The sequence below is a fragment of the Symphalangus syndactylus genome, chromosome 18 (assembly GCF_028878055.3).
Source record: "Symphalangus syndactylus isolate Jambi chromosome 18, NHGRI_mSymSyn1-v2.1_pri, whole genome shotgun sequence".
Lineage (NCBI taxonomy): Eukaryota > Metazoa > Chordata > Mammalia > Primates > Hylobatidae > Symphalangus > Symphalangus syndactylus.
In genome coordinates this window covers 13609303-13636883 of record NC_072440.2, presented here as the reverse complement: position 1 = coordinate 13636883, position 27581 = coordinate 13609303, and the positions used below count along the sequence as shown (strand labels likewise).

Below are 27581 nucleotides of genomic sequence, written 5' to 3'. Positions count from 1 at the left end.
CGTGAGCCTCAGTTTCCCCACTATGAAGTGGGATCTGTGAGCTCAGCCTCACCAGGGCTGTGAGGATTAAATGGTCCAGTCCAGCCTGGTACCTGCCTAGAGTAGGCAGCCTGCTCAGGATGGGCTGTGGAAGGAGGGCTGGGGTAGACTTTTCAAGTCCACTTGGGCATGGGGAGCTGAGAGCTAGCGTGCCGTTTAACTTGGCAGGAAGCAGGCCGGGCGCGGTGGCTCACGCCTGTAATCCCAGCACTTTGGGAGGCTGAGGCGGGCGGATCACGAGGTCAGGAGATCAAGACCATCCTGGCTAACACGGTGAAACCCCGTGTCTACTAAAAATACAAAAAATCAGCCGGGCATAGTGGCGGGCCCCTGTAGTCCACCTACTCAGGAGGCTGAGGCAGGAGAATGGCGTGAACCCGGGAGGTGGAGCTCTCAGTGAGCCGAGATTGCGCCACTGCACTTCAGCCTGGGAAACAGAGTGAGACTCCTTCTCAAAAAAAAAAAAAAAAAAAAAAAACTTGGCAGGAAGCAGAACATTTGGACTTCACTCTGCCGCCCCCCTTGGCTGTGTGACATCCAGGTCACGTTGCCTCTCTGGGCCTCAGTCTCCTCACCTGTTTAAGAGGGGTTGACAGTCAAGCCTGCCTCCTCCCCTTTTCCCCAGGAAGGTGGTAGCCACAATTAGCATTTGTTGAGGCTGACCCTGCACCAGGCCCAGGATAGGCGGGGCTCAGGGAGGCCCATCTCAGTGCCATCCTCATGTCACACTCTGTCCCAGCCCTGTGAGCCCCAAGCTAGGGCACTGAGTGTGCCAGCCCCCGCAGGGACAGGCACTGGACCCTGGGTGGCCCTGAGGGTCTGTTTCCCCTCCAGCTGCTCTCCCCGAGAGGCCACTTCCCTCAAGGAAGGAAAGAACGATGTCCCACCACCTCCTGCAGTATGGTCAGCTCAGGCCAGCCTGCACAGCAGGGCCAGAACCGGAGCCCCTGGGGAGGGATGCCTGTCTGCCCAGTGGGAGGAGACAGCACGCCCCTGGGCTGCTACTCAGCCAGCTTGGGGGCCACGAGTGCTGCTTCTGGTGGCGCTGTGCGGGGAGGGAGGGGGCCGAGCACTCGCACGCCTGTGTCTTGCTGGCCTTGGACAGATGACAGCCCTCCTCCCAGGGTCTCCAGTGCAGAGTTCCTTGGGGACATTATGGCCACTCCTGTCCAGATGAGAGGGGGCCGGCTGCGTGTGACAGCGTCGCAAAATGCAGCTAGGGTTTTCCCTCCCTCCTCTTTTCTCTCTTCCTCGTCCCTCTCTGGTTGGTGGTTTCCTGCAGGCTCCTGTCCCTGCTGGTGCTGGCCCACAATGTCCCCACTCCCAGGGATTCAGCGTCCCAGCCCCCTGCACCCACCATGCCTGCCCACCGGAATCCCCGTGCCCTTGGTGCCTGTGGCCTGCCAAGCCCTGAGCCCCTGTTCTCCTCAGCCCTCTTTCCTCCCCCGCTCCAGGAGGTGCCTCTGGAAGCCATGGAGTCCCATCGGCACCAAGACCGACTGCCCTTTGGGGTGAGGTAGTAGGTTGTATAGTTTGGGGCTCTGCCCTGCTATGGGATAACTATACAATCTACTGTCTTTCCTGAAGTGGCTGTAATATCTGCGGTGGACAGAGCGTCTGGAACCCTGGCTGGGAGGGGGCAGGGGCAGGTTTGGGGGCAGCCTTGGCAGCAGTCGGGGGCAGGGGCTGCCTACGCTAAGAATTCTGACAGGCCTAGGCTCTACTTGCTGTGTGACCTTGGACAGGCCCCTGATCTCTCTGGGCCTCAGTTTCCTCCTCTGTAAAATGGAGGCAAACGAGGATGGAAGGAGATGTGTGGAGCATCGAGGGCAGAGGAGAGCTGAGCCGACCCCACCTCTGCCCCCGCTGCACTGAGAGAGGCGACCCATGCAGCTGTTTGTCTGACCTCTGTCTCCCAACACTGCCCCCGCCATCAGGCCCAGGTTCATGGGTGGCCCTGAGCCGTACCCTCCACTGAGCGCCAGGAGAAGGCACCATGGGGCCAGGGGTGGCCGAGATGTTTGGAGATTGCAGGGCTCTGAGTGTTGGCCTTGCCCATCACCCCAGGTGCCCAGCACGTGCCCCAGCCTGGCCAGCTCAGTGGCAGGGCCTCTGCCTGCGGAGGAAGGGAGGCCAAGGCACCTGTCCCGAGCAGGAAGTGAGAGGAACAGCTCTGCATACACTGGGTACCACATGGCACAATCTGAAGGCAGACGGTGGCTCCTCTGTACCTGGGGAAACTGAGGCCCAGAGAGCCAGGGGCTTCCTGAGACCAGCCAGCAGCAGTTGCCCCTTCCTGGGGTGCCATCTCCCCTGTCCCTCCTGCCCTGCGCCTGCCCAGCCCTCCTGCTCTGGTGACTGAGGACCGCCAGGCAGGGGCTGGTGCTGGGCGGGGGGCGGCGGGCCCTCCCGCAGTGCAAGGCAGGGCCTGGCGGGGTGAGGTAGTAGGTTGTGTGGTTTCAGGGCAGTGATGTTGCCCCTCAGAAGATAACTATACAACCTACTGCCTTCCCTGAGGAGCCCAGTGACACGACCCCACGGGAGGGCCGCCCCCACCTCGGTGACCTGCAAGGGGCCTGAGCCGAAGATGGGTGGGCATCTGGGAGCTAGATTCAATAAAGCTGTTCTGACCATGAACTTGGAACTGGCCCCTTTCATTCTGGAAGCCCAGGGACTGGGCTCTGGGGCGCATCTGCCGAGGGACAGTGTGGAGGCCCCCGGCCACGAGCGGTGCCAGGTCATCAGACTTGTCTGCTCACGCCTCCCCGTGCCTCCAGAGTCCTCAGTTGGCTCCATGCTGCACCCTGGACTCAGGATTCCAGGCCCAGCCCATTCTCCGCCCTCTCATGCTGCCTTTGAGCCAGGCGGGCTGAGCACCGGGACCCAGGCCCAGTGGAGAGGTCCCCACGGGGCAGCCACCAAGGCCCCAGGTCGGCAGCTCAGAGCACTACCAAGTCCTGGCTCCCGAGGCCACCTCAGTGCCTTAAATGCCTTGACCAAAGTCTGGACGTACCTGTCCTTCCGTCCTCCCTCAGGACAGTTTCCAGGGCACCCGTAATTCCTCTGACCGACTGCCATCCCAAACGCGCACCCATTCTCCTATGAGGCCTCAGGCCCTCGTCTAGCAGCTGCCGTAGGCTGGTCCCAGTGATCGCGCCCTGGGCACGTGGGGTGGGCTTGTCCATGCCTAGCCCAGCACCGACAGCCCCTGATGGGGAGGTGCTGACACAGCTGGGCCCACACCTCCCCCACACAAGTGCCCATCCTCGCCCCTCCTGTTGACCCAGGCCACGATCTTGGCCCAGATTCCTCCCTGTGCCCTCCTGACCTGCATTGGTTCTGCAGGCAACCCCAGCCCTGCGTGGCCACGTCTGGGCAGACCAGCACCCCTACCCTGACACCCATCTGTGCCAGTCCTGCACGGCAAACACCTCAGAGCCCAGGCCTGCCTACCCTCCCAGAGCTGCTGCCACACTGTGGGCCAAGGGCAAAGGGAGTGTGGAGGAGGGGCCCAAGGGCAGGGAGGGCTTCCTAAAGCAGGGGCCATCTGAGCTGGGTCTTGACAGCTGCATAGGAGTTTGCAGCTGGAGATGAGTGACGTGCCCCATGGTCCCTTCTCCCATCATCCTGTGGGGCCAGAGTGGGTGACACATGGGCACTGTCCAAATCCCCTTCTTCACTCCATAATTAGTCAGCAGCCACATCTGGCCACTTCTGTCCTGTGAACATCAATTCCATCCCTCCCCACTGCCAGGCCTCAGAGTCTCAGAGCAGCCCCCTCTGTCTACAGAGCAGATCTCTGCTGACACCCTTGTCTGCACTGCCTCCCAGCACCCCTCCCTCATGCCTGTGCTCACCTCCACCAGGACTGTCTCCTGCTCACCACGACTCCCCCACCCCTCAGTCCACGGTTCAGACCCATCTCTGGCCACTGCAGCCCCTGTCTGGGTCTGAACAGACTGCGAACATCCCAGGGAGCCAGCCTCTCTTCCCAGCCCCCATACTGTGTAGTTGGAGCAGGGTTTGGCCCTGCAGAGCTCAAGGCCTGGTCGGGGAGCTGCCAGGGACACACAGTGGCCATGTGTTGGGCTCAGCATCACAGTGGAGCAGCCCAAGGGCTGGGGAACCCTGAGGATCCCTGGACCCAGCCCTGCAGTCAGGGGCGGCTTCCTGGAGGAGGTGATGCCTGGCTCACCCCACGTCCCTCCCTACCCTTCAGCTGACCAAAACCTCCCTGCTGACTGGCGGTACCTAGAGATGGGGTTGCCAGAACTCGCCCAAAATATAGGACGAGAGCAGCCTGTGGAAGCTCTGGGGGTGACAGGCCTAGATTGACCACTCTGCTCACCAAACCTGTTTCCCGTCTTGCAGTGGGGTCACCGTAGCTTCCCCCTCCCAGGGCACCCATGAGTATTTAAGCTGATACCAGATCAGAGTGCCCAGGGATGTGGATGAGTCACTTTGAGAACAAAGTCCAGGGAGGAAAGCGGGGACCAAGGACCTTCAGGATGGCCCCAGCTTCCCGGGCTGTGCAGGAGCCACGTGCCACAGACCCCTCCCAGCTCACGGAGTGCCGCCAGAGCACAGCCTTACCCTACAGAAGAAAGGTCTGCTTGGCCCTCTCCTCTGAGGAGATGAGGGCTCAGAGAGACTAGAGGGGGCTCCTGGGCTGTCCAGAGTGGGCCCTTTGAGAGACCCCTGGGCCCTAAGGTTCAAATGGGCCACCGCTGACCTTGGCCTCCCTAGGAGGGATGCAGAGCCAGCCCACCACTTGAACCTGGCAGCGTGAGCACCAAGGGACAGGGCTGCCATCCAGGGCCAGGGCCAGGACAAGGCCAGCAATGTGGCAGACACGGAGCATCTCGGCGGGGGGGGCCTTTCTTGGGTCATGTGTCAGCACGGGGCACAGAGCTGAGGGCCCAGGAAAAGTCTCGTTTCCATTTCTTTTAAAACGGGAAGGGAAAATGACCCCTCCAATACTGAATATATAATGTATAATGAGTATATTATAGACTGATGTGGATGATGGGGTGATTTTAGCGTGAACCCAGCCTGGGTTCTGGGTGTCTTCTCACCACCCCAGTCGTGGGTGCGGTTTGTGATTTTGTTGTAAATTGTGGAGGAAGGGCCCAGGAGGGCCACGTGCCCTGCCAGGGAAGCCATAGAGGGCCCTGACCCGGGAGGTCAGTGCCTCCTTCAATGCCTGCGATCCCTCACCCTACCCTGCTTCCCCCACCATCCGCCCCTCCTAGGCAGCCTGGGCCACTGCCCGCCAGCCACCCCCGCCTTCGGACTGTGCATTTCCCAACAGCGACACCGTGTGGCAGCAGCCCCCACCTCCGAGGCCCGCCCTGCCTGCACCCCCCACCTCCGAGGCCAAAGCTGTGAACAGGGTGACCCCTTCTGGGCTGTGGAAGCCTTGGGTTTGAGGACAATCCTAGGGAGGACCCCCAGGGCACCTCCCGCTCTCCTGGCATGTGTGTGTTTGGGGGGGAGGTGTGGGGGCCTCTGTGCCCATCACAGCCACACGCCAGGACCGCCGGCCATCGTCCCAAGCCAGTGACATGCCTGGCAGCCTCCTGCCCACCTACGCCCTGCTCACCACCAAGGAGCTGTCAGCATCACTGCCCCCATCGGCATCTGGCAAAACTGTTGGGAGTGAGCCAGAGGGAGCACCCCCGTCCCCAACAGAGCTGAGTTGAGAGCCACATCTGTCTCCAGGCACCTCCACCAGCAGGAAGGGAGGCCAGCCTGAGCCTGGGAAGACTCTGGAGCTGGGTTATCTGAAGGCCTGGAGTTCGGGTGGCCCCACGCGGAAGAGGTGGCACAGTGAAGGTCCACACATGGGAGGTGGGCGGGGTGGCTGAGCCTGAAAGTTGGCGTCTGGGCCCACCAAGGACAGGCCTGCCATGTTTAAGCCCTGAGCTGAGCCTCCCCAGAACCTGGGCGGAGGGGGGAGGCTGGAGCCCCAGCAAAGGGCCTCAGATACCAAGGAGGGAGGGAGGGCAGGCCCTAGGGCTAAGCCCCTGCCCCCCGGCACAGACTCATACCCACACAGTGGCATTTAGTGAAATGGGCTCCTCTGACGTTGCCTCCTGAAACAGGCAGGGTCTGAGGGGGGTCAGGTCTGATGAGGCCTGGGGGCATCCCTGTGCCAGCTGGGTGAACATGGCTGGTCACTGTCCCATTCTGAGCTCAGCCTCTTTCTAGAATAGGAAGGGAGGTAGCACCAGCTAGGTTGCACATCTCAGATCTGGGACAACTGGACGGCTGAGGAGGACCAGGAAGGGGAAGGCTTTCAGGTCTGGCTTGCTCAAGGGACTCAGCTCCTACCCCAGCTGTTGCTGAGCCTGAGGGCAGGTGGTGCTGCCAGGTGCCTTGTGTTGGCCTCCCTGCATGCATCCTGCCTGGTGGTCCAAGTTCAGCATCCACACTTATGCCAGCCAGTGCCCTATACCACCCTCACCCTTCCAAGGCTCCCACAGCCTTCAGGGCTGCTCAGTGCGAGAGCTGCTGTGAGTCTAAGTGGGTACCTTGGTCTCTCTCTGATTGGGAGCAGCTTCCCCAGGGACGGGAGCAGGACCCAGGCAGTTGCTGTGAATGCTGGTGTGTCGGCCCCTCTGGTGCTGCATTGGTGATGTCCAGGGCCTGATCTGCTTCCTGACAGTCCCCAGACGGCTGCCATCCTCAGCCTATTTCATGAATGTGGAGACAGACGCTCAGAGAGGTGGAGTGACTTTCCCAAGGCAACGCAGCAGGCCGGGTACAGCTGAAAGGGGCGGCCAGCTCTGTCCACCCCATGATCTGTGGCTGTCTTGCCTTCCAGGCTGCCTGGATTTGGGAGAGTAATGGTGGCATAGGGGACAACAGGTTGTGCTCTGGGATCCCTTCCCTGGGGCCAAGGAACTGGGCCAGGCCCAGGGCCCTGCCAGGTACCTCGCTTCCAGCCTTGTCCCTGAAGGTCCTCATGCAGGAGAAAAGCAGCCACCTGCACACCACTGCCCGGCCTCCCCAGAAGGAATGAGCTCTTCCCTCAGACTTGACCTGGGCTCAAACATGGCGGGCCTGTCCTTGGTGGGCCCGGATGCCAACTTTCACCCCTCTCAAATCCTGGGCATCCAGGCTTTGCCTCCAGCCAAGCCCCAGGCAGGCAGCACTGCCTGGACAGGCAAGCAAGATATACTGGCCCTCCTGCAGTCCCCGGAAATAAAGAAGAGCAGCCCTTCCTCCAGAAGGCCTCACCCTGTCCCTCCCCTCTTCTCTCCCCTCTTCTACCCCTCTCCCCTTCCCTCCACATCACAGACCCAACAGCCTCTCTTGCCAAGCCCATCTACCCTCCTTCCTCCTGCTCAGCCTCCCGGGCTTCTGCCGATTTCCTGGGTCAGCCCCACACAAGTCCTGGCAAGAGCTGGGGCCCCGAGTAAAGATACCATATCCAGGCAGGCGCAATGGCTCCCACCTGTAATCCCAGCACTCTGGGAGGCTGAGGCAGTCACAGTGCTTGAGCCCGGGAGTTCAAGACCAGCCTGGACAACATGGCAAAATTCCATCTCTACAAAAAAATACAAAATTTAACTGAGCTGGGTGGCTCACACCTGTGGTCCCAGCTACTCAAGAGGCTGAAGTGGGAGGATCACCTGAGCCTTGGGAGGTCAAGACCGCAGTGAGCCCAGATCGTGCCACTGCACTCCAGCCTGGGTGACAGAGTGAGACCCTGTCTCAACATATAAATAAGTAAGTAACAAAGTTGTCATATCCTATGGAGCAGCTGGCCTGGGGGGTCTGGGTGTGGTGGGGAAGGATTTGAAGGCAGACGCTGGGGGACAGTGAGGGAGGAGAAGGGGGAAACCCAGGGAGGCAGCAGGGGAGGGGTGGCCTCCAGAAGAAGGAAGAAACGGGGAGGGGAGGCAGCGGGGGAGGGCAGGGGAAGAGTCGTGGCTGGCGCTAGGCCTGGGGTGAGTGTGGGAGGGGTTCAACTGGGCGGACTCACGGGAGGTGCACTCCACGGTCAAGGAAGGAGTTAACAGACCCTGTCAGAGCATTCAGGGTGCCGGGCGGGGAGGGATGGCTGGTCCCGGAGTGAAGAAGGCCAAGCTATGTCCACAGAGGTCATGGTGAGCCCAGGAGTCCAGGAAGGGCCCAGCCAGGTTGTCCACTGCCCCTGCCAGGCCAGAGGAGTTGAGGCTTTGGGTAGCACCCAGCTGGCCCAGCAGTAGAGCTCATATGGCCTGGGGTCACCCCCGGGGGCAGGCACCCTCCAGTGCCCAGCCAGGAGCAGGCTGAGTGCGGGCACCAGAGAGGCCAGCTAACAGCAGGAAGCCCAGCCCTCGAGTGACTGCCCCCTGCAGCCCCAATACATGACAGAGGGGCCTCGGGGTGGCAGAAGGAACACAGGCTGCAGAAACCACCCAGCAGAAAGGTGGCGGCCAGCCGTGAACCAATCCCATGGCCCAGGGCGAGGCCTTTACCCTCTCTGTGTCCTTATCCAGGCTGAAGACAAGGAGATCTGGCTCTCATGGGTACCAAGAGGTCCAGGGGGCAGCAGGCAAGTGCCCTGCAAACACCAGCCAGGGTAGGCCAAGCAGACCAACGTCCTGAGATGAGACAAGACCCAGCCTGCTCAGCACCGCGCAGTCTGGCCTCCTCCCCTAGACACACAGGGCTGCGCCTGACTCCAGGCCTTCAGCAGGCGGAGGCAGGGGGCAGTGGGCAGCAGCGAGGGAAGAGACCAGCCGCTCCCCTCACCCACTTTGATCTTCTCCACCAGCTGTCAATGCCCCCAGCCCATAGAGGAGTGAGTTCCTGTGGCAGAGCAGGCGGCAGTGTCCTTTGTGACGAGGGAGAATGCACGCTGTGGGATCGGGGGGTGTCTGTGATGGGGTGTTTGGGGCTGTGCTGAGGGATGGGGAGGAGCCTGAGGAGGCGGGGCTCCAGGTCGGATGCTCTCAGGACACAGTATCGTCCTCCGATCAGGGGTCTTAACAAGCCTTGTCTCCAGGGCAGGGAGCCCAGAGCGAGGCTGGGGCTGCGATTGGTGACGTGGCCGCAGTCCACCTGCTGCCTGGGCCGGGAAAGGCTGGACATTCTGTGGCTTGGATGATGTTCATGCTGTGGTCTGTGCTCAGACGTGATTATGAAGGGGGGTTTGATTTGTCCTGACCCTCACAGTCCCAGAGCTGATGCAAGTGCCCTCAGGTGGACACCCAGGGCCAGTCATGTGTCAGGTCTCGCCTGTCAAGGCCGCTTCCCCTTCCTCCGCCCTCCCTGGTACATTCTGTGTCTGCCTGTGTGAGCCCTGACCCATGTGCCCTGTTCGCTAGGCTGTGAGCTCCAGTGACCATGTCTTCTCAGCACCCAGTCCAGCACGCAGCACACAATAGATGTTCAATCAATGCCCACTGCGGCCGGGCACGGTGGCTCACACCTGTCATCCCAGCACTTTGGGAGGTCAAGGTGGGTGGATCATCTGAGGTCAGGAGTTCAAGACCAGCCTGGCCAAACATGGTGAAACCCCGTCTCTACTAAAAATACAAAAATTAACTGGGCGTGGTGGTGGGCGCCTATAATCCCAGCTACCCAGGAGGCCGAGGCAAGAGAATCACTTGAGCCCAGGAGGTGGAGGTTGCAGGGAGGTGAGATCATGCCACTGCACTGCATCCAGCCTGGCGACAGAGGGAAATGCCATCTCAAAAACAAACAAACAAAAAAAATGCCCACTGAATGAACAAACAGGTTAGAGTGAGGACTCAGTCAAGTCGAATAGGGTGGAGCCTAGCGCCATGGGGGAAAGTGGCAGAGGGGGCTGCAGGGCAGGCCAGCAGCAGGGGGCAGCCCCCAGGGGACCCTGGGGACCCAGGCTGAGGAGTTAGCTGGCTGGCTGTCTCTCTCGAGGGCCTGGGAAATGCTCTTGGATGGCACCTTCCCTGGACAAATGATCCACGGTTGCTGCTCGCAATGACTCATTTGGAGTCATGCTGTGGTGAGCCTATTGAAGGCTCTGATGAGGCCTGCAGGGAGAAAACAGGTCCATGTGACTTGGTTTACCCACAGTTTCCCGGGCTAGCCTGACTGTACCAGCTCTGGCTTTTTACATCAGACCAGTGGCTGTCCCACAGTGCAGGAGCCAACACAGGGGCGCAGCCCGGCCTGGCAACCCTGCATTGGCCACCATGAAGGGAGAGGTGTTTGTGGGGGTGTAGAGCTCTGAGAGGGTGGCTGCCAGGGCTCAGGCCAAAGGATGTGCCTAGATGACAGTAATGACCAGGGAGTGTTGGAGGTGTCGGGTTTGAGAAGCTGTTGAAGGGTGACATTGCTGGGACCTGGGGACCAGCTGGGGCAGAGGTGGGGGTGGCAGGGAGGCCTAGGTCTCTCCAGGTGGGTGGGTGGATGGCCACTGGGACAGAGGAGCCAGGCTGGGGACAGGTCTGAGCAGGCAAGGTTTAGGACCTGTCATGTGTGAGGTGCCCCAGGGACTGACCTTGAGGGCTGGAGGCCAGGCCTTTGCTGCCAGGGGAGCCACCTAGACCCACCCTGTGACACCAGACTCAGTAGCTGCCGGTACCCCACCCTCCCTGCCCACCCTGCCCTAGGGGCTTCCAAAGAGAGGCCTGGCTTTCTTACTGTCTCGCCTGGGGCCCTCAGAGTCAGAGAGCGCACCTCACACCCTGCCCCCATGGGACTCAGCAGCCTCAGGAGCAGCAGAGGGAGCAGCAGCCAGGCCCCGGACAGGACTTAGAGCTGGGCAGTGCTCTGAGCTGCTCCGTGAGGCTGGCTCAGGGCTGGGAGCTCCGAGGACAGGCGCTGACATGAGGTCGTTGGTGCTGCCGCTCTAGGCAAAGCTCTGGGCCATTGTGGGGTCCCCCTTTCCCCAGCGAGCTGGGCCTTGGGCCTGGGCAGGGCCTGGCTCCTAGGTGTGAACCCCAGACCTGGTCCCATTTCCTCGCTATCAAGAGTGAGGCCACTGTCTCCTACAAAGATGCTGCCGAACATGGGCCCTGGGACCCATGCTGGGGAAGCAGGCGGGACCTGCCAGTGCTCACGGCTCCCAGGCCTTGGCATGGCCAGGGCAGGTGCACCAGACCTCAGGCACTGGGCTCAGATCTCCGTCCTTGCATGGCCAGGCCCCCACATCCCCTAAGTCACTTAAGCCCAGCTGCAGGCGCTGGACAGGCGTCAGGAGCCCTGACCTCTGTCCCTAGTCCAGGCCCTGCCTATCCGAGGGACCTGGGGAGCTCCTACTCCTCCCCGGCCTCAGTTTCCCCAAGCTTACAGGAGGACGGCATCGCGGCTCTGCTAGCGGCGGCTTCTGGCTTGACCACCAGGTGGCGCCTGGCGCCCAATGAAGTACGTGGGGCTGGGAAGGGGCGGCCGCGTGGACACCGCCCCGGCTGAAGAATCAGTGTCCGGGAGGCCTGGCCGTCCCAACACCGGCCCGAGGCTGAGCGGCCCTTGGGTCAAGAGCACAAGGGTGGTGGGGTGGGTGCACAGCGTTTCCAGCACCGGCCTGGCCACCATCGCAGGGGGGCATCCCCCGCTCGGACAGCCATATCCCCCCGGGCGGGCACGGTGCTGGGTACGGCTGGGGGCTGTGGGCGGAGGGTTGTGCAGGAGGCCAGCCCCTCACCCCCCTCCAGTGGAGTTGCAGGAGTTCTGCTAGACTGGGGTCTCACCCCACCTCCCTCTGCGCTCACTTCCACTTAGCCCTGGGCTCCGCTCTCCTCTGCCTCTCCCAGCCTCAGTTTCCCCATATTTAAAACAGGTAATAATCCCACCCCTTCTGTGGGTGGGTGAGGCTGGCCACAGGCCAGGCCAGGAGGCCCTGCCCATCCCCCTCCTGTCAGCACCGCCCTCTGCTCCCACTGCCCCCACTGTGGTGCCAGCCCCTGCACACAGGGTATCCCCACCAAGGCCGCCTGCAGAACGGAGGGTGCTGCCCCATGTCCGGCTGCAGAAGGTCGTGTGGCCCGAGGTCACACCTAGCAGATGAGATGGCAAGAGACGGGGACAAAGAGGAAGCCCCCGTGGTCCGGCACTTTCCAGGTGGCAGGAGGCATCTCTAGGTGTCTCACGTGATCCCATCTCATCCCAGGAGAGACCGAGGTCCAACCTCCCATCCCTGTGCTCTAGATGAGGACGCAAGACCCAGAGACATGAGTCCAGGTCACACCATGGTGTCCCCAAGGGACAGGGGCCTTCCCTGCTCCCCCTGCCCTTGGGCCAGCCATAGGAGTGCGGGGCAGTAAACACTGTTGCCTGTTGCACCCAGCATGGTGACGGCTGGGTGACCCTGGGCAAGTCTCCAACCTCGGGGAGACATCTTCAAGAGAATCTCGGGGGGATCAGGGGCAGACAGCAGCAGGGAGGGCTGGGGTGTGGCAATGGCTGTGGGCGGGTGGGCAGGAGGCCCTGGCAGCTGATGGGAGCTGGGTCCCCAAGGGCAGGGGAACCACCAGCTCTCCCAGCTGGACCGACCCATGCCTCAGTGAGGGGCAGGTGGCCCACGGGTGAGATTGCCCCATCAGCAGTGTGCAGGGCGGCTGCCAGCTGGCACAGCGGGAGCCTGATGGCAGGCAGGGGAGCGGGCTGGGAGTTGCAGCCAGGCCTAGCGGGCTCTGCTACTCTGTTCTGACCCTGACTTCCCGGGCAGAATCCCAGCCAGGGCAGCCTTGTCTGGAGGTGATGGGCGGGGCCGTCTCACTGGGCCAGGGGGAGGTGGTCCTGAAGAGGTCAAGGCCAAGGCCACTGCTATCCTGCCCAGCGCAGGGCCCAGTCCCAGACAGGGTCCACTGGCCAGAGATACCAAACTGCTGGAGCCATAGGGACCGGATGGCAGGAGCCCTCCCCAACCTGGCTCACAGCCTCAGCTTGATCTCCCCTAGCACTGAGAGGGTCCCTCTCAGGGACAACTCTCTCCCTGCAGCCTTTCCCCTGCCACCCTGTAGGACAGGGCATCCGGCCGCTGCTCCCGGGAGGCCCTCGCCTCAGACACCCTCCTGCTGGCCCCGTCCTTGGCTCACCACTGCCCTGGGCCTTCCATCTTGCCACCCCATCCCCCCTGCCAGCTTCTGCTCACACCAACACCAGGCCTGGTGCTATGCAGGGCTGCCTCACAGATCGTGACATCTGACCTCCCCGACTTAACGATGAGGAAACTGAGGTGCAGGGAGGCAGAGAAACCTTCCTAAGTTCCCACAGCCTAGAAGACGCCGGTCAGGAGCGCCAGAGGCCCCGACACACTTGCCCAAACACAGGCACGCCCGGCCTCACCTCCACCAGCCCCGGAGGCTTCCTGGCCACTGGCTGTCCTCTGTGCCCCTGTACTTGTACCCAGACATCCCCAAGTCCTGGCATCGCGGGCACTTGTGGATAGCTGGAGGTGGAGGGGCTGGTGGCCCAGGGCAGCCTTGACTGCAGACTGGCCATGACAGAATGACCATTGCCTCAAGCGATCAGCATGGGGGTGCAGCCCTCAAAACTCTTATCTCCTTCAACACATGGCATGGACCAGGAACAGTTCAGTCAAGGGAGGAATGCCCAGGGCCTTGGGAGCACGGGATAGCAGGGAGGACCCATACAGTATGGAGTGAGGGGAAGGAAAGGGGGATGAACTCGTGGAGAACTTCCTGGGGCACGTAAGTCCTGAGTTGGGTTTTGCAGGATGAGTAGGAGTTTGCCAGAGTAGGAAAAGCAATGAGAAGCCCCAAATCCACACTCTGTGATTGTGTGTTTGTCATGGAGCCTATGAGTGTTGCTATGTAGTGGGATGGGAGAGCAACGGACTCTGTGGGCACCAGGGAGCACCCACCCCTAAAGAAGCAAGTCCTTCTTAGAGTCAGACATGGAATTCGTTGGGAAGCATTAGTTTCAGGGGATAGAAACCCAAACCAAATTAGAGTGGGCCCAGAAGAGGATTTATTTGTTTATATAACAGAAAAATCCAGGAATTGGTACAGCTTCAGGCATGGCTGGATCAAAGGGTGCTTCCCTGTTTCCCCTCAGGGCTTCTACCATACGGGCCCCAGCCTCAGCAGGGTCCCCATGAGGCAGTAGAGCCAGCCGTTCCTCCATCCCACCAGCTCCTACCAGTGCAAAGCTCTCTCTCCCCCTCTCCAAACGACCCCCCCCAAAAGTTGCCAGGTAACCTCTGGCTGGCGGGGCTTTGGGTCAAATGCTCAGCCCTGTGCCAATGACTGAGGGTTCCCACTGGAGGGGCAGTGGGAGAGACAGGGAACACCCAGCGGGCGGAGCCAGCTGCTGCCCCTGGGGCTCACCGTGGAGCGCAGTGGAACGGGCACCATGCAGCGGGCTCCCTGGAGCAACCTAGAGCTGTGGAGAAGCAAGATGGCCCCTGTGGCTCAGTGGGCTGGAGACTCCCCCTCTGTCCCCAGGGCCAAGGACAAGCTTGTCTGAACACAGCCTCACCAGGGCTCAGCTCTGCACGGGGGCTGAGGGTCAGGTCTGCGGCCCCCCCGGCCAGAGTATTGGGAAGGGGACAGCACCCACCACAAGGCCAGGCCAGCATGGACCTGGCAGTGACCCCTGGGCGGGCAGGGAGCCGTGTGCCCTTCCACCTGTCTCGGAGTACCGCCCAGGAGTGGCGTCTTCCACCCTCTGACCTCCATGGCTCCACACGCAGCCCAGAAGAGCCTCCAGCCTCTGGCAGCCCTGGACCAGACCTTGGTAACACCTGCCCCATTCTACACGGCAGAGCCAAGGCACTGAGCGCTCAGGAGCCCAGAGGAAGCCCAGTGGCCGTGAGCGGGGCCGGCTGGCTCATTCAGCCCAGGCCCCACCTGCCCTGGGATGATCCAGACCCCGGCCCTGCTCTCAGCTCTCCCTTCCCAGATGAGCCAAGACGTCCCATGCAGACGGACACCTTCCCCGAGTGCCTGTCCCGGCGCTGCACAGCTCACGCCCTGCTGTCCCGGGGAGCAGCATCTCCCACCAGGCTCAGTGTCCTCTCTTGGGGGCACTGCGAGGGCCGGGCAGGCTGCAGCTAGCCCTGGCCCAGGAGGAGCCAGCAGAATGTTCCAGTCTTGAGGCTCACAGCAGGTGGGACAGAGGCTCGGTGGCACCAGCCCACACACCCCTGGCCACGGTGCTCACCGCTGCCCCGCAGCCATGCTCCCGGCCCCTGGCTCTGCTGTCACTCCCTGTGTGATCTCAGGGTGTGTTGTCATCAGCCACACCCTGAGATCCATTCTGAACCTCTCCATGGAAGGCTGGGTTGGAGGGGTGACGGGAGAAGGCCTTCCACAAGGCAGGCGCCCAAGCCACATGTGGGGCTCAGCCCAGCCCCACAGACAAGAGGCGTGTCTGTGACCCATAAGTTCAGAACCTCGTCGTGTGCCCTGGGCCACTGCCCCAGGAGAAAGATCAGGAGTGTTTTGCAGAGATCTGCCCGGAGAGGCTGGAGCCCGGCACAGACTGCTCCTCCCTGCCCAGGAGCCCCTCCCCCGAGGTTCCCCCACCCCCACGTTGGCATCTCAGTGCCACCACACTGAGTGACACACCAGTGAGTCTCAGAAGAGCCCTGTACGGACAGTGAGACCCACAAGTACACAGATGACAACCACCATGTGGCTGCTCAGAGAGAATCACGCTGTGGGTCTGGCCGGAACCTCTTTCCTTTGTGCACCTGTGCCCAGCCCACGCACAACGCAGAGCTGACACCAAGTGAGCATCTGTCACTAAGTGAGGCAGGCAAATGAGGTGACACTCGATCTGGGCTTTGAAGGATGAGTAGGAGTTCACGGAGGACAAGAAGAGAGGCCCTTCCCAAGTGGAGGACGCAGCAGGCACAGAGGCCTGAGGGTGGCGGGAGCTCTATGTGTCCTCCTGCTGCCCACCCTCTGCATGGGCTGGCACGGGCCAGGGGATGGGCTGAAGAGGTTGTGGCACTTCTGCCTGAAGGAGAAGCAGGTCCTGGTCTACCAGGAGCCAGTGTCCACTCCTCCCGGCCTCTGCTCTGGCCTCGAAGTCTGTCCCCTGTCCTGGTTCCCCAGCACAGCCCTGGCCACTGTCCCTCATGGCTCCCCTTCCTCTCCCAGCCCCTACCCCTCCTCCAGGAACCCCCTTTGGACCACCATGATACTTCCTGCCCGTTCCTGCCGCCCCTGCCCCTGACCTCACCCTGGTCAGCCCATGTGACCCCCACTACTGGCTGGACAGCACCCATTGGACAGATGCGGATACTGAGGCCCAGGAAGGTGCCAGGTGGCCCAAAATGACACCCTCAGCTAGGGTGGATTAAGTTAGGAACCCCCTGCCCCAAACCTGGGGCCTACTCCTAGTATAAGACTAAAAGCCCTTTCTGCCTGGATGCCTGCACAGGGGCAGCTGCCCATGCTGTGTGGGGGCAAGGGCGCCCCACCCGGCCCCACACCCACAACCTCAACACCTAGTCAGGCCCTGTCCCTGGTGGAGCCTCCTGAAGTCCCTTCCTGTGGTAAGCGACACCTCCAGGCAGGCCTCAGCTCCTCCCTGACCAGGCCCTGCCCTTCCATCTCCGGAAGGACCCTCACCCACCCGACCCTCACCCAGCAGCCCTGCCCCCATCTCTTGGGCTCCAGCCTTTCCCCACAGGCTGGGGCTAGCAGGGAGAAAACTGGGTCCCCCCTTCTGTGCCCCCATGAACCTCAGCCTTGCCAGCTCTGCTCACTGCTTCCCTGAGGGTCCCCCACCTGTGTCACCAGCTGCCTGTCCCGGTCAGCCTCCGGCCACACCCAGCCACTGGCATTGCCAGGCACTCGAGATCATTTCATGCCTCCCCTGCCCTGGCCCTGCCAGCCCCCTGCCTGGAGCACTCCCCCACCACCCCATCCCCACCGCCGGCTCATTCTTCCACTTCTCCCACTCGGCTAAAGCTGAGCTCCTCTGCCGCACTGCCCCAGCCTCCCCGAGGCCAGGCTAGCAGTCACCTCTCCACACCCCAGCCTCCGAGCCCTGGCCCCCAGCCCCACCCTCCTCCTGAGCACATGCGGCTGGGCCACAGGTGTCTCTGGGCAGCATCTTGAGAATAGGCTGGGGCCAGGCTGCCCCTCAGCTGGGACCCCAGGGGTGGATGGGGCCAGACCCAAAGCAGAGTGTGGGAGGTGGGACCCCCAGCTGCAGAGGGCCTGCCCGCGGCCCCTTGTGACCACACGTGACTGCCCACTTCCATCTCACCCCTCTGACCAGGTGGGCCACTGCCCACGAGCTGGAAGGCTTCAAGCCGTGGGCAGCTGCTCTCCCAGTCCCTGCTGGCATCCCCGGTGGCAGCAACAGGGCAGGTGGGCTGGGAGAGATGGGGGCTCCCGTCCTGGCCCCAGCTATGTGCAGGGAGGCTTGGCCCTAATGCCTCTACCTCGAGATTCAGGGCCTCAGGACACAGAAGGCACAAGCCTCGCTCCTTCTGTCTGTCCACTGGTCACTTCTGCACTGCCTGCTATGCTGGGGTTAGGACCCAGCCTCAGATCACCTAGCCCAGCTCCCAGGAGCCCCACGTGGCAGCACCCGACTGCCACACGAGAGGGCAGGTGCTCAACCTCCCCAGTGAGCTCCTGCAGCCAGAGTGGGCTTTGTCACCTGGTGTGAACAGACCCCTGAGGCCGAGAGACCAGCAGGCCCACCCCAGCTTGGCCGTGTGTCCTCAGGCAAGGCCCCCACTGTCTCTAGGCCTCTGCCGGAGTTAGTAGCCACACAGTGGACAGTGAGGCTGGAGCTTGATAAAGCTTCAATACTCCAGCTGATGGGGGACGGGCCCCAGGTGCCCCTCCTTTGGTTCCCTGGCCCCAGATCACCTAAATCACTCCCTCCCCTTCTCCTGGCACCCCAGCCCTGTGTCTCCACACCCACAGTGGGCCTCTCCTGGAGTCAGTTGAACCGGATGGAGCCCTGTGGACAGGGCCAAGGCCAGGGCTTGTTGTGGTGCTGGGCCCACCTGGCCTTTGGTGAACAAAATAGTCAGTGGAGAGGGGAAGGAGATGGGGAAACTGAGGCACAGGGAGTGAAGTGCCCAGTCCAGGCCGGCACGGCCTCAGGTTCCACACGGCTGCTTTCATCCCTGACACTCACTTGTCCACCCCAAGCCTGTGCCGGCCCCCAGTGTCTTGACCCAGAGCCTGTGCCGCTGGAGGGGCTCTCAGACCGGGCAGGGGCTGGTGGCCAGCTACCCAAGGTGACCTGCAGCTGCAGAGGGGTGGCCTCGGCGCCTCTCTTGCTGCAGGAGGAGGAGGAGGAAGAGGAAGTGGCCCCTCTGCTTTACGGGGCTGTGATTCCAGTGCTAAATGCGGAAATACGGCTTGGCTGAGTGCCGCGTTCGGCAGGGCCAGCTCACAGGAACAGCCGGGCTGCCAGGCCATGACCCAGGGCCTGGGAACACAGTGAGGCCTGGCCATGCTGCGAGGCCTCTGAGGGGCGGACTGCTCAGGAGGCCAACGACCTTCCCAAGGGCGGGCAGTCAGGGAAGGGCCAGCAGCATGCCCGCTGTGTCCTCACGCGGGCCCTCCCTCCCTGGGACCCTCCCAGTGCCAGCCTCCCGCCTGGGCCAGGCTGGGAGCTCCCTGACCGCTCAGGTCCCTGGGCTGCTCCCGCAAGCCTGACTCTGACGGTGTCTGCTGCACATCATCCGCGGAGTCCCCATTTCACAGCCAGGAAACAGAGGACGGGGGAAGTCAACTGGAGGTCACGTGGTGGCGAGTGACGGAGTTGGTGTTGCAGGCAACCACTGGACAGAGCCACAGCCACACTCTCCCCAGCACACCCCACTGCCCCTGTGCTGGGGGACTGCTCCCCATTTCACAGATGGGGAAACCAAGGCTGGTGGGAGGAGCAGCAGGAGTACATCCGTGGACTGTAAGTCAGCACCCGGCCTGCACACGCAGCCCCAATCCCCGTAGTGAGGTTTGCCTCCCCGGCATGAACCAGGAACGTCCAGCCTTATCGGGAGGCTGGCACCAAAATCCATTCTATGTGGGTGAAGGCACCTATAGGGAGCATGCATGGGCCATGGGAGGTGTGCCCTCACCAGCCTGAGAATCACGGAGGGCTTCCTGACCGCTAACCTGAGTCCTGAAGGGCAAAGAGCAGAGATAAAGCAGGGCTGTGGCGTGAGGAGAAGCGTGCACAGCATCCACAGGTGAGGAAGCCCCTGCCAGGGACGGGGCCTGGGGGGTCGGGGAGGGTGGGCAGGCCAGCAAGGGCCTTGGGCACCCGTGGGTCCCTGAGGGCCACGGGAAGTCACTGAAGGTTTTAGCAGGTGAGTGATAAGATGAGAGGAGTGTTTTGGTGGTTGTTGTTGTTGTTGCTTTTTTGAGATGGAGTCTCACTCTGTTGCCCAGGCTGGCGTGCAGTGGTGCGATCTCGGCTCACCGCAACCTCTGCCTCCCAGGTTCAAGCGATTCTCCTGCCTCAGCCTCCCGAGTAGCTGGAACTACAGGCGTCTGCCACCACACCTGGCTAATATTTTTTATTTTTAGTAGAGATGGGGTTTCACCATATTGGACAGGCTGATCCTGAACTCCTGGCTTCAAGTGATCCACCCACCTGGGCCTCCCAAAGTGCTGGGATGACAGGCATGAGCCCCAGGCCTGGCCCAGAGGAGTCTTTTGAAAGTTCCTTCTGGCTGGGTGTGGATTCTGGATTGGGGTCACGAGGGATGGGGCAGAGAGGGCAGGTTGGTAGGTGGGGGCTTCCCCAGGTAGGTGCCCTGCAGTGTGGAGAGGAAGCTGCTGGGGATAGGACATGAGGCAGGGGCTGCACCCCACGGCCCTCAACTCTCTCCAGTGATGGATGAGGGGCGTGGATTCAGCGGACCCCTGCCTCTGGCAGAGCCTGGGTCTGGGGCTGGTGCTGCCAGGCCTCTGGCCCCCATTCCCAGGACCAGTCCCTCTGCCCTCCCAGGCTCAATCTCCTGTCAGCCCCCACGCAGGATTCACGCCGGGGATGGGCCTGGCTCAGACGGTGCCCCCCTCCTAACCCACATCCAGGCAAACAGCTGTAAGAGCAGTGAGAGCTCCCTCTCCTGGGAGCACTGGGCAGGTGCCAGGGCTGATGCCACCATAAGGGTGCAGGGCAGGGTCACTCCTGCTAAGCCCCAGGGAAGTCCCTCCCTGCAAGTTGGGTCCCAGGTAGCAAGGGCAGGAAGGGTGTTTCGGGCATAGGGAACAGCATGTGTGAAGGCTGAGGTGGAGGGAAGTGGGTGGGTCCGGCAGGGGGCACTGGTGGGTTTGAGGTTCAGAGAGAGAGCCCTGTGTTCAGTGTGGGCCATGGAAGGAGGGAAAGTGCTCCAGGCAGGCAGAGGGGAGGGAGGCAGCAGAGGCTGGGGAGAGACTTGGGCCCTGTGCACATGAGGGGAGGGGACGGAATGGAGACGCTGAGCTGGCCATGGAGGTCACCGAGGTTGTCCGGAACATGCCCGCCATATTTATGGGACACCTCCTGAGACCCCCGGGCCTATTTCAGGGCCTTCAGTGCAGGGCCCCAGGATCAGCAGCAAGCAGCACAAATGAGACCCTGAGCTCAGGGAGAAACGCAGGAGGGGAAGATGGGGTGCAGTTGGGGGCAGGCTTCCAGAAGCACCTCGCCTGCAGAAGTGTGGGTCGGGGGACCGGGCTGGAGACAGGCCCCAGACTGGGGCAGCAGTGGCAGGAGCTAAGAGCGTGGGTGGCCAGGGTGACCGGTCATGCCAGGAGCAGCCTCATCACCTCTGGGTTTCCCGAGAGCCATCAGTGACCACATCCGGGTGCTTGTGGCTCCCACACCTCAGGACGAGCAGCAGGATTCGGACCCAGGGCGCTGGGGTCTGCAGCCCCCCACTGGATGCTGAGATTTGCACAGCCTCAGCACTCACTGCTCTCAGTCATCAGGTCACCCGTGAAGCAGCATGCAGGGACCCGGCACTCTCCACCCCAGAGAGAGGGCTCAGGCCTCTGGCCTGCTGATGGTCAGCCAGACCCAACACAAACACTCATCTTGTAGTTGTTTTTTTTTTCTTTGTTTGTTTGTTTTGAGACAGAGTCTCACTCTGTCGCCCAGGTTGGAGTGCAGTGGGATGATCTCGGCCCACTGCAACCTTTGCCTCCCAGGTTCAAACAATTCTCCTACCTCAGCCTCCCATGTAGCTGGGATTACAGGCATGTGCCACTACACTCAGCCAATTTTTTGTCTTTTGGGTAGAAATGGGGTTTTGCCATGTTGGCCAGGCTGGTCTTGAACTCCTGACCTCAAGTGATCCACCTGCCTCCGCCTCCCAAAGTGCTGGGATTACAGGCGTGAGCCAATGCACCCAGCCACATCTTGTAGTTAATGCTTTCTGTGTACCTGGCCTGTGCTGGCCAGCGCTATGATGGTAGCCACCCACCTGACAGCAGCTGGAAGGTCCCTGGGCACAAGGAGAAGAGGTGACAAGGCCTCTGAAGAGGGAGGGCCGGGTGGGAGGAGCTTGGTCTCACACAGTCCTGAGGTGACACAGCCCCCTTGGGCTGCACACCACTGACCTGGCCCTGCAATGGAGGCAGTTGCCCAAGTACTGGCTGTTGGCTGGTGCTCCGAGGCAGAGGGCACAGTGGGGTCCAGCTGGGTCAGGGGGCCACTGAGGGCCAGGGAGCAGCAGGAGGCTGGGTTGCTGCATTATCACAGGCACGGCCATCCCTAAAGCCACTAGGCCAAAGGGCCTCCTCACTCCTGTGCAACGTGGCCCTGAGAGTCCAAAGGCCAGGCCAAGGTCACGCCATGGTCAGTGCTGGCCAGGGCTGGAAGCCGAGCCTCCTGACCCTTGCACCAAGCCCTCTCCTCTGTTCAGGCCACAGCATCCAGGCCTGGGGCCATGAACCCGCAGTTTTCTCCCATCCTGGGGGAGTCAGTCCTGGGCTGTGGGGGCTGCCGGGGCTGGGGGTCCAAAGGGCTGCGGACTCACAGGAAGGAGGTATGAGCTCTATGGAATCCTAGCAGGAGCCCGTGGCATCCTCAGCTCTTCTGGGTATGCTGGGTACAGGGGCAGATGGCTGGCATGCTGGGGGGCCTGTGGCTCTGGCAAGGCAGCTGGGCACAGCCTGAGGGTCTGAGTGCCTGGCCCCCAGGGAGGGATGGCTTTGGGCCACCTTTGAAGGCCTCCTGACCCACAGATGATGGAGCCTGCAGCCACCTCCATCCACTTAGCAGGCCCTTTCCAGCCTGGCACTGGGTCACAGGTCACATTGGCCGCTGAAGTGCCAGCCCACAGCTCCAAGGAGGGCTACAGGGGAACATCGGCTGGCTGGGAACTCACAGAGCCCCAGGCAGCGCTCAGCTCCCTCCCCGGCCCTGCCACAGGGCGCTGCTGGCCTCTTCACCCCACACCTCCCTGTCAGTCCTCCTTCCAGGGCAAAGGCCCCAGCTCTCACTTGGGGCTCAAGCTATCCTGGGCTCCTCTCTCTCATTCGGTCACTGCCCTCCCCTCCCAGACAGCCGTCTCCTAGCCGCGCACCTCCCCAGCCCTGTGGTGCAGTGTAAAGCTGGCCCTGGCACCCTGTGGTTGTCCTGCCTCGCCCTTGACCCCCCAAACCCCCCAAGCCCCAGAGGCAGGACTGCATGAAGCTTAGGAGCCCAGCATCCAGAGCCGAGTCCCTGGTTCAAATCCTGGCTCACCAGTTTTAGCTCTGTGACCCCTCTGCCTCAGTTTCCTCACCCGCAGAATGGGGATCACTAGTGCCATCCCATAGGGCCAGTGTGGAGATTAAACGAGCAAGTTCTTACAAAACCTGAGAATGGGGCTCTGGCCATTGCTGGGTGTTCTCCCTGCTGGAACATTCCTGCTGCTCCCTCTGCCCACAGTGCCTTCCCCACCCCACCCCTTCCACCTGGAAAGCAACAGGCCTCAGGCCTGGGAGGGGCCTCCTGACCCCCAACCCCAACTGCCCAGGCCACCAGCCAGAGTACTCACCACTGGCCTGGTGATCCTGGGGTCTGGGCCAGAGATGGGGTCACCTCTGCGTCCCCCACCCAGAGCAAACCTGGTCCCTGCCCAGCCCGAGACAGCTCTGCATCTCCCTCCTCCCACAGAGGGCAATGGTAATCCTTGACGTGCGCTTCTCCTGTCCTCTTAAGATTCTGTGGCCTGTGGTGTCTGGAAAACTTTGAATTCCATGACTGTCTGGGGCCAAAAACGATGAGTGCACAACAACAAAACCCTCCCAGGAGGCCTGGGCAGCCAGGACGCGCATCTGTGCAGGACCCTCAGCAGAGGTGGGGCCAGGGGACCTGCACCTACAGCTCCCGGCGTGCCCAACCCTGCAGGTTCAGTATCCTTGTCATTCCCCACAAGCCAGAGGCATGTGACGCTGGGGGCTTCATCCTGCCACCACAGGAAGGCTCCAGAACATTTTAGGCAGAGTGACAGGGTCAGAGGTGTTTTTATTTTTATGTTTTAATTTTGTTCGAGATGGAGTCTCGCTCTATCGCTCCAGGCGGAGTGCAATGGCGTGATCTCCACTCACTGCAACCTCCGCCTCCCGGGTTCAAGCAATTCTCCTGCCTCAGCCTCCCAAGTAGCTGAGATTACAGGCATGCACCACTACGCCCGGCTAATTTTTGTATTTTTAGTAGAGACAGGGTTTTGCCATGTTGGCCAGGATGGTCTCAAACTCCTGACCTCAAGTGATCCACCTGCCTCAGCCTCCCAAAGTGCCGGGATTACAGGCGTGAGCCCCTGCGCCCGGCCCAGAGGCACTTTGCAAGAAGGGCTGGGAGGGGCAGGGGAGTGCAGTGGGGAGCTGCTTGGGGAGCAGGCAGCCTGCCAGGGCACAGGTGACAGTGACAGTGTCGAGGGTGGCAAGGTGTTGAGGAAGCCACTCCTAGGAGGTGGTCACTGGTGTGGAGGGCAGAGGGGCTGTTAGGCCACGCACAGATTTCTGGCTTAGAAACAACTGACTGGCAGGCGATGCCCTACACCAAGGCAGGGAGCACTGAGAGAGGTCAGGCTTCAGGGCAGTTTGGGGGTTCCTGTGAGGCACCCCAGTTGGCAGCTCGGGAGGCAGGGGACAGCTGGAGGCAGGGGAGAGACTGGCGCCTGGGGATTCGGAGAGCACCCAGGGAGGGTGGCAGGCTGGGAAGAGGCTGAAGCCAGCAAGGGGCCTGGAGAAGGAGGTCAGGGAGGCTTGTGTCAGGAAGGGAGAAAGAGAGGCCAAGTGCATCCCACACATGCACATGGGCCAGGCATGGGCCATGCAGGCTAGGATGGATGCTCGGGAGGCGCTGCGGGGATGACCACCCCACCCCCTGCCCCAGCTCCTCCCCGCAGCTTCAGAATTCCCAGGCAGCCCATGGGCCTAGTGACCCTGCTCGGATAAGGGAAGGAAAAAATACATTCTTTGTGTCCCTTTCCCACAAGCCGCTACAATCATCATCTTTGTTCCCCAGTTGCAGCAAATGAGAGCAAAATGGACGGCCGTTCGAAATCGTTGAGCTTTTAAGAGAAGTCCCCTCAGAGCTCTGGGGAAGGGCGGCAAGCTCTGGGTGATGGAAGCTGGCCGGGGGAGAAGGGCTCCATGGAGCGCTGGCCTGTATGCGTCCGTGGGGAGCTAACTGGAAAATGAAGCTTCCACAAGGACATGCGGCTGGCTTTTAGAATGGGCTTGAAACCAAAAGACACAGGCAAGATGCCCTCCATAGGGAGAAGCTGGGAAATAATTGTCGGAGAAGGTCAAAGGTGCTGGCGCTATTGTCCTGGGACGCCTCCTGGCTCTGCTGACCTTGGCTCTGCTGACCTTGGCTCTGCCGACCTTGGCTTAGCCAAGCTCAAGGTCTTGAGGCCTTCCTGGTGCTGAGTTGGTGTAGGATGGGCCTCAGACCTGGTACATCTGCTTCTCTCACTTCTGGCTTTGTCTCCACCTCCACCACTCCTGATTGTCCGAGGGAGTAACAAGAAACTCACACACACAGACATGTACATGTGTGCACACGAATAGCACACACACCCATATGCATATACAGAGACATGCACAGGTGCTCACTCACATATACATGCAACACACATGGGTGCATTCATGCGTGCACACACAGGCATGCGTGTACACAGACGTGTGCAAGCACACACGCGTATTTGTACATGCGTATACACATGCGCTAACACAGGTGCCACACACGTACACATGTGCACACACATGCCTGCTCACATGTACGTGTATGCACACACATGCAGACACAAGCACACGCCCTTGTGCACACAGGTATGGCAGGCCCCAGGTGGCAGGCAGGCTTCACCAGGGACTTGGTGTGGAGCTGGCGGCTCCCACCCCTGCCTTTCTCTGCTGAGCAAGGAGGTGGAGCCGTGACCTTGGGGAACTCCCAACTCCCATCCGTGGGCGGCACACAGACCCTGGCTGAAAGTCGGACAGATTTGCTCACTCTGGTTTCCGGGATTCCAAGGGGAGACTGCAGGGACCTCCCAGCGACGTGAGAGGACACAACCCTGACAGACGCACCAGTCCTCTTTCTGTCAACCAGTGGAATCCAAGAAAAAGCAGCCCCTCGCCGGCCGTGTGCCCACGGCTGGCTTAGGCCACCTTCCTGCCCTCCTGTCCCTCGCTCCAGGGTGTGCCAGGCGTGTTCTGAGTGTGGGTGCAGGCAGCACCGGGCTCGAGAAGGAGTGATGTACAGATGGACAGCTGTCCTGCCTACTGGCCTAAGCGGTCAGTCCCTCAGCTACATGGGCCAGGGCCGTGGGAGGCTCCAGAAACATGGCCACTGCCCACAGCACCGGCATTTGCAGTAGGTGTGTGGAAGCAGCTGCAGGCCAGAGGCAGGAGCCAGGGAAACGTGGCGCCCCAGGCCGTCTCGTCCCCTCTGGGCCTCCATCTCCCCAGCTGCGCCGTGGCTTGATGGACCAGGACATCTCCCTGGGGGTGGCAGCCATGTTGCCCTCTGCCAGAAGCATCCTGTGAGCCCCAGGGCACAGGCCGGCTTCCCCTCCAGGGCTGTACATTTGCCTTTCAGGAGCCAGAGTTGAGCAGCTCCTGGCTGGGTGTTGGGAACCCTGCCCCAGGCCCATGGACAGACAGCACAGTCAGCCTCTTGGAAGTCTCAGAAAATGTATTACCCATCACAGGGATGGTTTCCTGTCTCTGCAGATACTTCACTCTCCCCTCCCCCGACTCCTCCTCCTGGGCCACTTCCCGGAAGCGCTCATCCCCATGCCCACATGAACACAAACCTCCACCCAGCACTGACCAAGAGCCAGGCCCTACCCCAGGACCTCACAGATGTCACCTTAGCGGTCCTTTCAGCAACCGAATGAGGTAGGACTATCATTATCCCCTCTTCACAGATGGGGAAACTGAGGCATGGAGCTGTGAAGTGACTTGCCCAAGGCCCCACCGGCAGCCAGTGGCAGAGCCAGGTGCCCCCCAAGATGTTCACGCCCTAATCCTCAGGATCTGCAAACTTGTCACCTTTCATGGCAAAAGGTCTTTGCAAATGTGATGAAACATCTTAAGATGGCAAGATTCTCTTAGGTGACCTTAGGTCCAAGGTAAGCCCAAGAGTCTTTATGAAAGGAAGAAGGTATTTGTTGATGTCTCTTTCATTCCTGGTGATCACTCGATGAATACAGAGTTGGCCAGATTTCTCCACTGAAAAGTTACTGTGTTTCCTTTTGTCATTAACGAGTATCTTTTTGGGCGATACTTTGAAACTTTGTAAATATCGTATTACTCAAATTTTCACCCACTAATTTTAGCATCCTTAGATGACTCCGCCTGGATCGGTTATTATTATAATGGTTATTAAATGGTGATTCCATCATTCCTGTAGTTATTGTTTTTAATCACCTCAGATGAGATCCAGATACCCAAGAAGCTTCCAGTCCAGTGAGGGAGATGACTTAGTCAACAAATATAATAAAGTGAAATCGGCAGGAGGCACTGGGGCTGAGGGAGCAAGGAAGAGGAACACAACACAGGGAGGAGTGATCAGAGAGGCCTTCCTGGAGGAGGTGGTGCCTGAAGTAAATCCTTAAAGGAAAAACAGAAGTGAAGGAAGGAGATGCCCTACAGAAGGAAAAGCAAGTGCGAAGCAACGGGATGGAAGTGGAGAGCTGGAGAGAGAGAAAGAGACATGACCACGGCGGACTCCAGGTGTTGGGCCCAGGGGCTCTGCCCAGGCCTGCGGAGCCATCAGCATTGCAGGGTTTGGCCAGGGGGTGGGCTGTGCAGGTGGGCAAATGAGAAATGAAAGGGCAGGGTGGGCAGAGCAGGGGCAAAGCCAGGGCGACAGCTCATTGACATGGGCCCTGTTGACCTTTGTAACCTCTGACCCTCACAGTGACCCATCGAAGGTAGCCTTCTTCTTCCTATGGAAAACAGGCGCAGAGAGGTGAGGTGATCCGTGCAGGTCCCCCAGCAGAGCCAGGATCCCAGCTCAGACTCTCAGAACAAGGGGTGAACGGGAGGCTGCGAGCGGTGGCTCACTCCTGTAATGCCGGCACTTTGGGAGGCTGAGGCGGGCGGATCACTTAAGGTCAGGAGTTCCAGACTAGCCTGGCCAACATGGTGAAACCCCGTCTCTACTAAAAATACAAAAATTAGCTG

At 61.0% G+C, this 27581-nt stretch overlaps 1 long non-coding RNA gene across 1 annotated transcript; it reads left to right on the top strand.

Annotated features, from left to right (window-relative positions):
* Window positions 1–18291: 18291 nt before the first annotated feature.
* Window positions 18292–26796, top strand: LOC134733440 (uncharacterized). The gene is made up of 2 exons (XR_010116888.1): window positions 18292–19156; window positions 24415–26796. It is a non-coding gene; the product is annotated as an uncharacterized lncRNA (long non-coding RNA).
* The last annotated feature ends 785 nt before the right edge of the window (window positions 26797–27581 follow it).